Here is a 12,070-nt window from a genome sequence, read left to right on the forward strand (position 1 = left end):
ACCAGTTAAATGTTATTTGTTTAATCTTTTCCTCTTTCTCCCCTCCTCCTAGCGATCCTCTCGAGATACAGTTCCACGGGTGGCAGCTCACCACAACAGACCAGAAACTCTGGGGTAAGATGACTTACTTTGCAGATTACTTGCCCACATACACTCCATATTATATAGAACTACAGACAAATACATACACCTATGGACACCAAGATTAGATTGATATCTCACAATGTCCGCAGTCTCAACACGGATATTAAGCGCAGACTAGCAATGAATCAATATAGGGCACTAGACGCTAAATTGGTGTTTCTTCAGGAAACACACTTTATGAGAGACAACATACCAAAATATTGGAATAAACAATTCCCAACACACTACCATGCTACGGCCCCTAATTAAACACGGGGGGTATCTATACTGATCCACTCTTCTGTAGATTTCCATCATACAAGCACGTTGACTGACCCAGATGGTAGATATTTGATAGTGCGGGGACGCATTCTAGATAATGAGGTTACCCTGTGCAATGTGTACGCCCCCAACGACAACCAACATACGTTCTTTGCCCACATCGCGCATCTACTGACGGACTGGTCACGAACTAAAATTTTACTTGCAGGAGACTTTAACATTACTATGACTTCTACCCAACCATCACACAATAAAGCACTAACCCCTAAACAACACAGGCATAATCGCATTGTCAAAGCTATACAAGACTCTTTTACTCCACATACCCTTAGAGACACTTTGCACACGCTGTACGGGACAACCACCGACACTACCTTTTACTCAGCTGCACATAACACTTATGTCAGACTCGACTACATATATCTAAGCCAGATCTTACAACCCATGCTACGTGAATCGGCAATCCATGCTTGTGTATGGTCGGACCATTCTATCATCTCGATTGACCTAGACGGACTAAGGGACATTAACAGAAACAGAACTTGGACATACGACAAAACTCTTTTAAGAAATAATCAAGATCACAAAGACATGGTACGCTCCATGACAGAATTTTGGTCCATTAACACAGACTCAACCGCGAACCCAATGTATATGTAAGGATTCCAGTCCTGCTTTTACTTTTTGCCTCAACTCACCTTCCTCACCTGTACTTAAGGCATCACCCCGCCCCAAACAAGTGCTTAGTTGTTGAGTATTGTTTGCTGAAACCAGTGCTCTGTTTCTTATAAGCTATATACTTATCAAAAGAAGATTTACTTCTACTACTTTAACATTTGGGATTACAAATACCAGCTGCAGTTTGGTCTCATAAAGGGACTAATAACAACTAGTCTCATTCATCCTGAAGTTTGCTATTCCAAGAAGTATTAATTTATTTCAACTCCACATCTCTACAGGAATTGCTATTTAATTTCCAACAGGAGGATTCTACCTACTACCGCTACGGTATTTGTATCAAATCTAATTTACCTTGGATGCCTTAAGTAACGGCTAATTACAAATTTCATGTTTTCTCTTGATCTTATCTAAATTGACTTTGTCTCTCAGATATTACTATGTTTGCAACGTATGTTTTATTTAATTCTATGAACTTTCTTTGATACATTCTCATACCGGACAGTAACGGACTTTACGTGACGTCACACAGCTTCATTCATCTCAGCGTGCCATACAGCTCCTTACAACTCAGCGTGTCTCACAGCACCTATTGCAATCACTGGTCTGTGTTCAGATATCCACGCTGCAAGCATTACTCTGTGTGCTGTGTCTCGCAGCAGGTCACGCCCCTGTCAGCAGCTGCAGTCTGTGTGTCTCACATCTCTCATGCTTCAGTGCTTATTACAATGAACACTATCTCTCTCATTTGGGTTTGAGCACAACTAATGTCAAAAGTTGTTATTAATACTAATACTTATTTCCAGCCTCTAAATATTTATATGGTATAACAATAATATATAACCATATAAAGACTTACTGCCCTTACTTATAAAAATCCCTCTGAGTAAAACAGTCTATGCTGATATAATAGCCTGTACTTCAGTTGTGAAACAAATATAATTTATTTAGACTCTGCAGTTGTGATTCAAATAACCAAGGAACCTGATATAACAACTAAGCCATAAATAATGGATCCAGCAGAGCTTCCTCAAATTGTTTATAATTTAACACAAAGAGTTGACCAACTTAGTCAAGCCTTTAGAGAGTTACAATTAGAAAATGAAACTTTAAGAAAAGTAATAAAAGACACTGTCTCTACTAAACAGAGCCTTCCTGACAATCTGTCAAAACCATTTATTGCACCTCCAGATTTTTTCAATGGAGATAGGAATTTATACCGTCAATTTAAAAATGCTTGTCTGCTTAATTTCACCCTTAAACCTAGAACATACCCAAATGATAGGCTTAAAGTCCTTACAATGATAAGCTATTTAAGAGGTGAACCTCGCAGTTGGGCAGACACTCTCTTTGAGACAAATAATGCTGTTCTTTCATCTTTTTCATCTTTTCTGGATATCATGGATGAATTATACTATGATTCTAACCTACAGTATACTGCTGAGAAAAAGATGAGGAACTTAAAACAAGGTATCAAACCTGTTGAATGTTACATAACAGAATTCAAGCAATATTCTATTGACTCTCAATGGAACGCCATTGCTTTAAAAAACCAGTTCAGGCTTGGACTTTCTGACGCAGTAAAAGATGAATTAGCCCGAACTGAGTTACCTGAAACATTGGAAGGCCTTATGAAGCTCAGCAGGCAAATTGATAGGAGATTACGTGAAAGAAGATTTGAACGTCAATACCCTGAAATAGTTTACAAGAAGGATAAGGTTCTAAACCATCCCACTTCTAACAGTCCTCATACTGGTTCAACTGGTGCTGAAGCAATGGATATAAGTTTTATTAGAGGACCTCTAACTCCTGAAGAACGCATCAGAAGGAAGACTAGAGGCCTCTGCATGTATTGCGCATCCTCATCTCATACTTTAAAGGATTGCCCCTCTTTGCCACAGAACAAGAAGAGTAAGTACCATACCAATCTTTCTCTCCAGTCAAAGCATAACAACCCTCTTCATTGTTCTTTACTTCTTTCTCTACAGTGGGCAAATAAGCAATTGACCATTCCAGCCATCTTGGATACAGGAGCACAAGGAAACTACATTGACAGTTCTCTGGTTTCAAAAAATAAAATACCATTGATAAAAAAGTTGTCTCCTATTTTCCTTCATGTGGTTGATGGCTCTGAGATATCATCAGGGCCAATTACACATCACACCATCCCGCTCTCTGTCACCACATTAAAAACACATCATGAACATCTCACTTTTGATGTAATCACTTCTCCATTATTCCCAATAGTACTTGGGCTAGCTTGGTTACAGCTACACGAACCTGATATTAATTGGAAATCCTTAAATGTTCAATTAAATTCTGATTTCTGTCAACAGACTTGCCATAGAACCTTTTTTCACAGTTTATCCTCCACATCAGAAACTCTGATACCAGAAATGTACAAGCAGTTCTCTGAAGTCTTCAGTAAGAAGGAAGCAGATACCCTTCCCCCACACAGAATCTATGACTGCCCTATTGAACTGAAACCTGGAACCACACCACCTATTGGACATTTATACCCACTTTGTCAACCAGAACTGGATCATCTAAAGACTTACCTAGATGAAAATCTAAAGAAAGGGTTTATCCGTCCTTCGGTTTCTCCTGCTGGTGCAGGAATGTTTTTTGTGCGGAACAAAGACCAATCTCTTCGGCCTATCATTGACTTCAGACAATTGAACAAAATAACCATAAAAAAACGATACCCTCTCCCCCTCATTCCTGAACTCATAGAAAGACTCAGGCATGCTCAAATTTTTACTAAATTAGATTTGAGAGGGGCGTACAATTTAGTGCGTATCCGAGAGGGGGATGAGTGGCTTACCTCTTTTAGAACTAGGTATGGGTTGTTTGAATATCTAGTTATGCCCTTCGGCTTAACTAACGCACCCGCAACTTTCCAGTTCTTTATTAATGACATTTTCCATGATCTCCTTGACACATGTGTTGTTGTCTACCTAGATGACATTCTAATCTATTCCACAAATCTAGAAGAACATATCAAACATGTTAGTTGGGTTTTAGCAAGACTCCAAGTCCATCGGCTATACGCCAAATTGGAAAAATGTATTTTCCACACCAACAAAATAGAGTTCCTGGGTTACTCCATCAGCCCAAATGGGATTCAAATGCAAGATAACAAAGTGGAAGCAGTAAAATCATGGCCCACACCTTCAACACGGAAAGAACTACAAAAGTTTCTTGGCTTCAGTAACTATTACAGAAAGTTCATTCGCAATTTCTCAAAAATTGCAAAACCTCTGACTAAATTAACTAGTGCTAATTGCTCTTTCCAGTGGACTAAAGAACAGGATGATGCGTTCAGCTTCCTGAAGAATTCCTTTTCATCTGCTCCCATTCTGAAATATCCTGATCCAAACCCTCAATATACCCTAGAGGTGGATTCTTCAGATTATGCTCTTGGCGCTGTCCTCTCCCAAAGACAGTCTCCTACAGAACCACTACACCCAGTTGGGTTCTATTCAAAAATTATGACTTCAGCAGAGATCAATTATTCCATTGGGGACAAGGAACTTCTAGCCATTAAAAGAGCCTTTGAATTCTGGAGACATCTTCTTGAAGGTACCTCCCTACCTATAGTGATTTACACGGATCACCGGAATTTGGAATATCTACAAAATAACAAAACTTTATCTGGACGTCAAGTGAGATGGAGTCTCTACTTTAGTCGTTTCAATTTTCAAATCATGTACAGGCCGGGATCAAAAAATGGGAAGGCAGATGCACTCTCTCGACGAGATTCAAGACCTATACAAGAAGACTCTCCTACTAGCATTCTTCCCCCTACTCGATTCCTTGCTATCCTATCTCAACAGGATAAGGAATACCAATCTGATCTATCTTCAGAAGACCAAACCCTACTAGATAGCCTAAGCCTCCAGAATGGTTTTTACTTTCATGGTTCTAAACTATATATTCCAGAACGTTTCAGACAGAAAATAATCAAAGATCATCATGACCCTCCACTAATTGGTCATCCAGGTATCAAACGTACACATGAGCTCATCTCCAGAAGTTACTGGTGGCCATCGATGAAAACCAGTATAAAGGAATATATACAACATTGTACAACCTGTACAGTATCAAAACCAGAAAGGAGACCTCCCTATAGCTATTTAATTCCTCTGGAAGTACCGGAATCTCCTTGGTCTCATTTGGGAATGGATTTTATAGTTGATTTACCACCTAGTTCTGGACAAACTACCATTTTAGTTGTTACAGATCATTTTACTAAAATGGCACATTTTATTCCTTATCACAAGTTACCCACTTCCATTGAAACAGCATACTTATTTCTAAACCACATTGTACGATACCACGGGTTACCCTCCATTTTAACTACTGATAGAGGAACCCAATTCACCTCACGCTTCTGGAAAGCACTCACTAAAGCACTCCAAATCGATCAAAGGTTAAGCACAGCCTTCCACCCTCAGACTAACGGCCAAACTGAGAGACTCAATCAGTGGCTTGAGCAATATCTACGTTGCTATTGCTCATATCATCAAAATAAATGGACTTCTTTTCTCTCTATGGCTGAATTTGCCTATAATAATACCATTAACAGCACTACAAATTACTCTCCCTTTTTCGCCAATTATGGTTTTAATCCAAGATTCACTATCCAAACGACCTCTACACATGACTCACCATCTGTTGATGTGTTAACACAAAACATAGCTGAAAATTTCCTACACTTACGTGATAACATCAAACAAGCTCAGGCTTCTCAGAAGAAATTTTATGATTTACGTCGTAGCTCTTCTCCGAAATATTCCATAGGGGACTATGTTTGGTTATCTTCCAAAAACATTAAAATGCACTTACCAAGTAAAAAATTGGCTGGGTTGTTCCTTGGCCCATTCAGAATTCTACACATCATCAATGAAAATGCCGTCCGGCTTGACCTACCTGATTCTTTACCCATCCACCCAACTTTCCATGTATCATTATTGAAACCCTACTTGGGAGATAAGCCTGATGTACCTATTCTACCCCCTTCTCCTATTCAATTGGGCACTGATGTCTATGAAGTTTATGATCTTTTGGACTCAAGACATTATAATGGAGAATTACAGTATCTGGTCCGATGGAAAGGGTTCGCCCCAGAGGATGACACTTGGGAACCTCATGCACACATTAATGCTCCGAAGCTTATTGCTCGTTTCCATAGACGCTATCCAAGTAGACCTAAATTTCAACCCGTGGTCGGCTTGCTTGAGGGGGGGATCTGTAAGGATTCCAGTCCTGCTTTTACTTTTTGCCTCAACTCACCTTCCTCACCTGTACTTAAGGCATCACCCCGCCCCAAACAAGTGCTTAGTTGTTGAGTATTGTTTGCTGAAACCAGTGCTCTGTTTCTTATAAGCTATATACTTATCAAAAGAAGATTTACTTCTACTACTTTAACATTTGGGATTACAAATACCAGCTGCAGTTTGGTCTCATAAAGGGACTAATAACAACTAGTCTCATTCATCCTGAAGTTTGCTATTCCAAGAAGTATTAATTTATTTCAACTCCACATCTCTACAGGAATTGCTATTTAATTTCCAACAGGAGGATTCTACCTACTACCGCTACGGTATTTGTATCAAATCTAATTTACCTTGGATGCCTTAAGTAACGGCTAATTACAAATTTCATGTTTTCTCTTGATCTTATCTAAATTGACTTTGTCTCTCAGATATTACTATGTTTGCAACGTATGTTTTATTTAATTCTATGAACTTTCTTTGATACATTCTCATACCGGACAGTAACGGACTTTACGTGAAGTCACACAGCTTCATTCATCTCAGCGTGCCATACAGCTCCTTACAACTCAGCGTGTCTCACAGCACCTATTGCAATCACTGGTCTGTGTTCAGATATCCACGCTGCAAGCATTACTCTGTGTGCTGTGTCTCGCAGCAGGTCACGCCCCTGTCAGCAGCTGCAGTCTGTGTGTCTCACATCTCTCATGCTTCAGTGCTTATTACAATGAACACTATCTCTCTCATTTGGGTTTGAGCACAACTAATGTCAAAAGTTGTTATTAATACTAATACTTATTTCCAGCCTCTAAATATTTATATGGTATAACAATAATATATAACCATATAAAGACTTACTGCCCTTACTTATAAAAATCACTCTGAGTAAAACAGTCTATGCTGATATAATAGCCTGTACTTCAGTTGTGAAACAAATATAATTTATTTAGACTCTGCAGTTGTGATTCAAATAACCAAGGAACCTGATAGTATACATGGGCAGCCCATAAGGCAGTGGTTAGAGGATTGCTGATCCAACTCAAAACTAAGATTACTAAGAAATGCAGGACATACATAGATCAGCTCCATAAAGAGATTGAAGCATTGGAGAGACAACATAAAATAACTAAAAACCCAGCGGCCCTACAAAATATCCAGAACAAAAGACAATCCCTAGCAATGATATTAAACTCACAAGAAGCAAAAGCAGCACAGAGGCTTAAATCGCAGTACTTTATCTATGCAAACAAGCCAGATAGATATATGGCACACAAAATAAGAGAGAGATGTAGGGCATCAGCCATAGACCTGATAGAAACAGAGAAAGGGACCCTGACTTCACACCCTAGGGAGATAGTAGAATCTTTCGCTAATTTCTATGGCAAGCTTTACGACGGTGAAAAAGTGACTCACAACACAGAGACCTTACACCAAACGAGAAAACTTTTAGATAAATGTGATCTGACACCACTGACGACAGCACAAAAGACTACCCTTAATACCCCGATATCCCCTATGGAAGTCTCAAAAGCCATCAAAGACTTAAAACCAGGGAAAGCAGCTGGCCCTGACGGGTTCCCAGGGGAGTATTATAAACTTTTCAAAAACGCCCTAGTCCCACATTTAACCAAATTTTGTAATTCCATCATGGATGGTAACCCAATCCCTCAGGAGTTGCTAGATGCGTAGATAGTCGTTATCCCCAAACCAAATAAAGATCACAGGAGATGTCAAAACTACCTACCCATCTCACTAATTAACCAAGATCTCAAAATATTCACTAAAATTTTGGCCAACCGTCTTAAATCAATTATGCCGCACCTGGTTCACCCGGACCAGGTGGGATTTATACAGAACAGGGAAGCCCCAGATAACTTAAGGCGGGTGATTAATTTAATTCACCATCTAGGGGAAACTCGGACGCCTTCTCTAATTCTATCTTTGGATGCGGAGAAGGCGTTTGACAGAATAGACTGGAGATATATGTTTGCGGTCATGGAAGAATTGGGTTTTAATGATGCCTTTTTGAAAGCTTTGCGGGCAATATACTCAAACCCACAGGCCCAGGTTACCACGGGGGGATACAAATCCGCTCTTTTCCCCATATTAAATGGGACAAGACAGGGTTGCCCCCTATCACCCCTATTATTTGCCCTCTGTATTGAGCCACTGGCGGCCAGAATTAGGAATCACCCAGACATCTCGGGAGTCCGGGTGGCTCATTCTGAGTATAAAATATCCCTATTCGCGGATGATATCCTGCTTACACTTACCAAACCTCTATTATCACTCCCTAATTTACATAAGTTATTAAACGACTTTTCAGATATCTCTGGCTACAAAATTAATATGGAGAAAAGTGAACTTCTCCCGATAGCTATTCCTCCACATACGCGTAAAATTATTGAACTCAATTTTGAATTCCGTTGGGTCCCCACAACAATCAAATACCTAGGTATTAACCTCCCGATACAGATGCAACTTCTATATAAACATAATTACACCCCACTTCTTGGCCAGATTAGAAAAGACCTTGTTAAATGGCGAACGTGCGGTTTCTCCTGGATGGGAAGAGTAGCGTTAATTAAAATGAATGTACTTCCACGCCTTCTATATCTTTTTAGAGCCCTGCCCATCAAAATAGTTAGGGCAGATATTATTAAACTACAAACCGAAATATTAGCTTACATAAGAGGCCCAAAATCGGCCAGAATAGCAAGACAGGTGGTAAACAGAAGTAGAGCAGCAGGGGGAGTGGGTGCCCCAGACCTAATGGAATATTATAGAGCCGCCAGACTGGCCCAAGACTCTTGTCTCCTGAGGAGATCGGAGGAAGCTACTTGGGTGTTTCTGGAGATGGAGTTGGGGGGATGGGAGGAGAGAGACTCGATTTTATGGGACACACACATTGTTGCCCCAGACAAGGAACTCACTAAAACATACACCTCCGACCTGATCATAAAAACCTGGAGACAGACACTTACAAGACCAGACTTATTTCCTGAACTCTCCTTGTTGACACCAATTAGATGCCTCATGCCGGGTGACTCTCGTGTGATAGTCGCCAAATGGGAAAACAAAGGGCTTTACAGGGTGGCGGACGTGATACAGAGGGGTCAGTTACTCTCTTTCATTCAGCTGCAGTCAAAGCTAGCTCCTACAAAGCTTCATTGGTATATCTACCTCCAATTACACTCATCTTTACACCCCTTCTTGAAAGCCCCTAGAAGTGGACAACCCACAATATTAGAGACCTGTGGCGCAAGCCTTACGAGAACTAAACACAATATCTCTAAAATATACCTTGCACTGCAGACACCACCCAACAGAGCCAAATCCATGATGATGTTAGCATGGGAAAAAGACTTAGATATGGTTAAAGACATACAAGAGTGGGAGAGAGTGATCCAGGAAGCTGACAGGGGATTAATTAGTATGGATCTGAAGGAAAATGTGATGAAAACCATATTTAGATGGTACCTAACCCCTACGCCATTTGCGTATCCTATCTTTTCAATGGGATCTTTCTAACGCCGGTATTTAGAGTCGTGGCTGAAGTGAGTGTTAGAAATCTAACGACAAAACTCCAGCTGCAGAAAAAAGCCAGGAGTTAAGAGCTTTTTGGGCTAACGCCGGTTCATAAAGCTCTTAACTACTGTGCTCTAAAGTACACTAACACCCATAAACTACCTATGTACCCCTAAACCGAGGCCCCCCACATCGCCGCCACTCTATTAAATTTTTTTAACCCCTAATCTGCCGACCGCACACCGCCGCCACCTACGTTATCCATATGTACCCCTAATCTACTGCCCCTAACACGGCCGACTCCTATATTATATTTATTAACCCCTAATCTGCCGCCCCCAACGTTGCCTCCACCTAACTACAATTATTAACCCCTATTCTGCCGACCGGACCTCACCGCTACTATAATAAATGTATTAACCCCTAATCCGCCTCACTCCCGCCTCACTAACCCTATAATAAATAGTATTAACCCCTAATCTGCCCTCCCTAACATCGCCGACACCTAACTTCAATTATTAACCCCTAATCTGCCGACCGAATCTCGCCGCTATTCTAATAAATGGATTAACCCCTAAAGCTAAGTCTAACCCTAACACTAACACTAAGTTAAATATAATTTAAATCTAACAAAATAAATTAACTCTTATTAAATAAATTATTCCTATTTAAAGCTAAATACTTACCTGTAAAATAAACCCTAATATAGCTACAATATAAATTATAATTATAATTATATTATAGCTATTTTAGGATTTATATTTATTTTACAGGTAACTTTGTATTTATTTTAACCAGGTACAATAGCTATTAAATAGTTAAGAACTATTTAATAGCTAAAATAGTTAAAATAATTACAAAATTACCTGTAAAATAAATCCTAACCTAAGTTACAATTAAACCTAACACTACACTATCAATAAATTAAATAAAATACCTACAATTACCTACAATTAAACCTAAAACTACACTATCAATAAATTATCTAAATACAATATCTACAAATAAATACAATGAAATAAACTAACTAAAGTACAAAAAATAAAAAAGAACTAAGTTACAAAAAATAAAAAAATATTTACAAACATCAGAAAAATATTACAACAATTTTAAACTAATTACACCTACTCTAAGCCCCCTAATAAAATAACAAAGACCCCCAAAATAAAAAAATGCCCTACCCTATTCTAAATTACTAAAGTTCAAAGCTCTTTTACCTTACCAGCCCTGAACAGGGCCCTTTGCGGGGCATGCCCCAAAGAATTCAGCTCTTTTGCCTGTAAAAAAACCCATACAATACCCCCCCCAACATTACAACCCACCACCCACATACCCCTAATCTAACCCAAACCCCCCTTAAATAAACCTAACACTAAGCCCCTGAAGATCTTCCTACCTTGTCTTCACCATGCCAGGTATCACCGATCGTTCCAGGCTCCGAAATCTTCATCTAAGCCCAAGCGGGGGCTAGACATCCATCATCCGACGGCTGAAGAAGTCCAGAAGAGGCTCCAAAGTCTTCATCCTATCCGGGAAGAAGAGTAGATCCGGACCAGCAACCATCTTCTTCCAAGCAGCATCTTCTATCTTCATCCGATGAGGACCGGCTCCATCTTGAAAACCTCCACCGCGGACCCATCTTCTTCTTCCGATGACTTCCCGACGAATGACGGTTCCTTTAAGGGACGTCATCCAAGATGGCGTCCCTCGAATTCCGATTGGCTGATAGGATTCTATCAGCCAATCGGAATTAAGGTAGGAAAATTCTGATTAATCAAGTTCAATCCGATTGGCTGATCCGATCAGACAATCAGATTGAGCTCGCATTCTATTGGCTGATCGGAACAGCCAATAGAATGCGAGCTCAATCTGATTGGCTAATTGAATCAGCCAATCGGATTGAACTTGATTCTGATTGGCTGATTCCATCAGCCAATCAGAATTTTCCTACCTTAATTCCGATTGGCTGATAGAATCCTATCAGCCAATCGGAATTCGAGGGACGCCATCTTGGATGACGTCCCTTAAAGGAACCGTCATTCGCCGGGAAGTCGTCGGAAGAAGAAGATGAGTCTGCGGTGGAGGTCTTCAAGATGGAGCCGGTCCTCATCGGATGAAGATAGAAGATGCCGCTTGGAAGAAGATGGTTGCCGGTCCGGATCTACTCTTCTTCCCGGATAGGA

Source organism: Bombina bombina, chromosome 6 (genome assembly GCF_027579735.1).
Source record: "Bombina bombina isolate aBomBom1 chromosome 6, aBomBom1.pri, whole genome shotgun sequence".
NCBI lineage: Eukaryota > Metazoa > Chordata > Amphibia > Anura > Bombinatoridae > Bombina > Bombina bombina.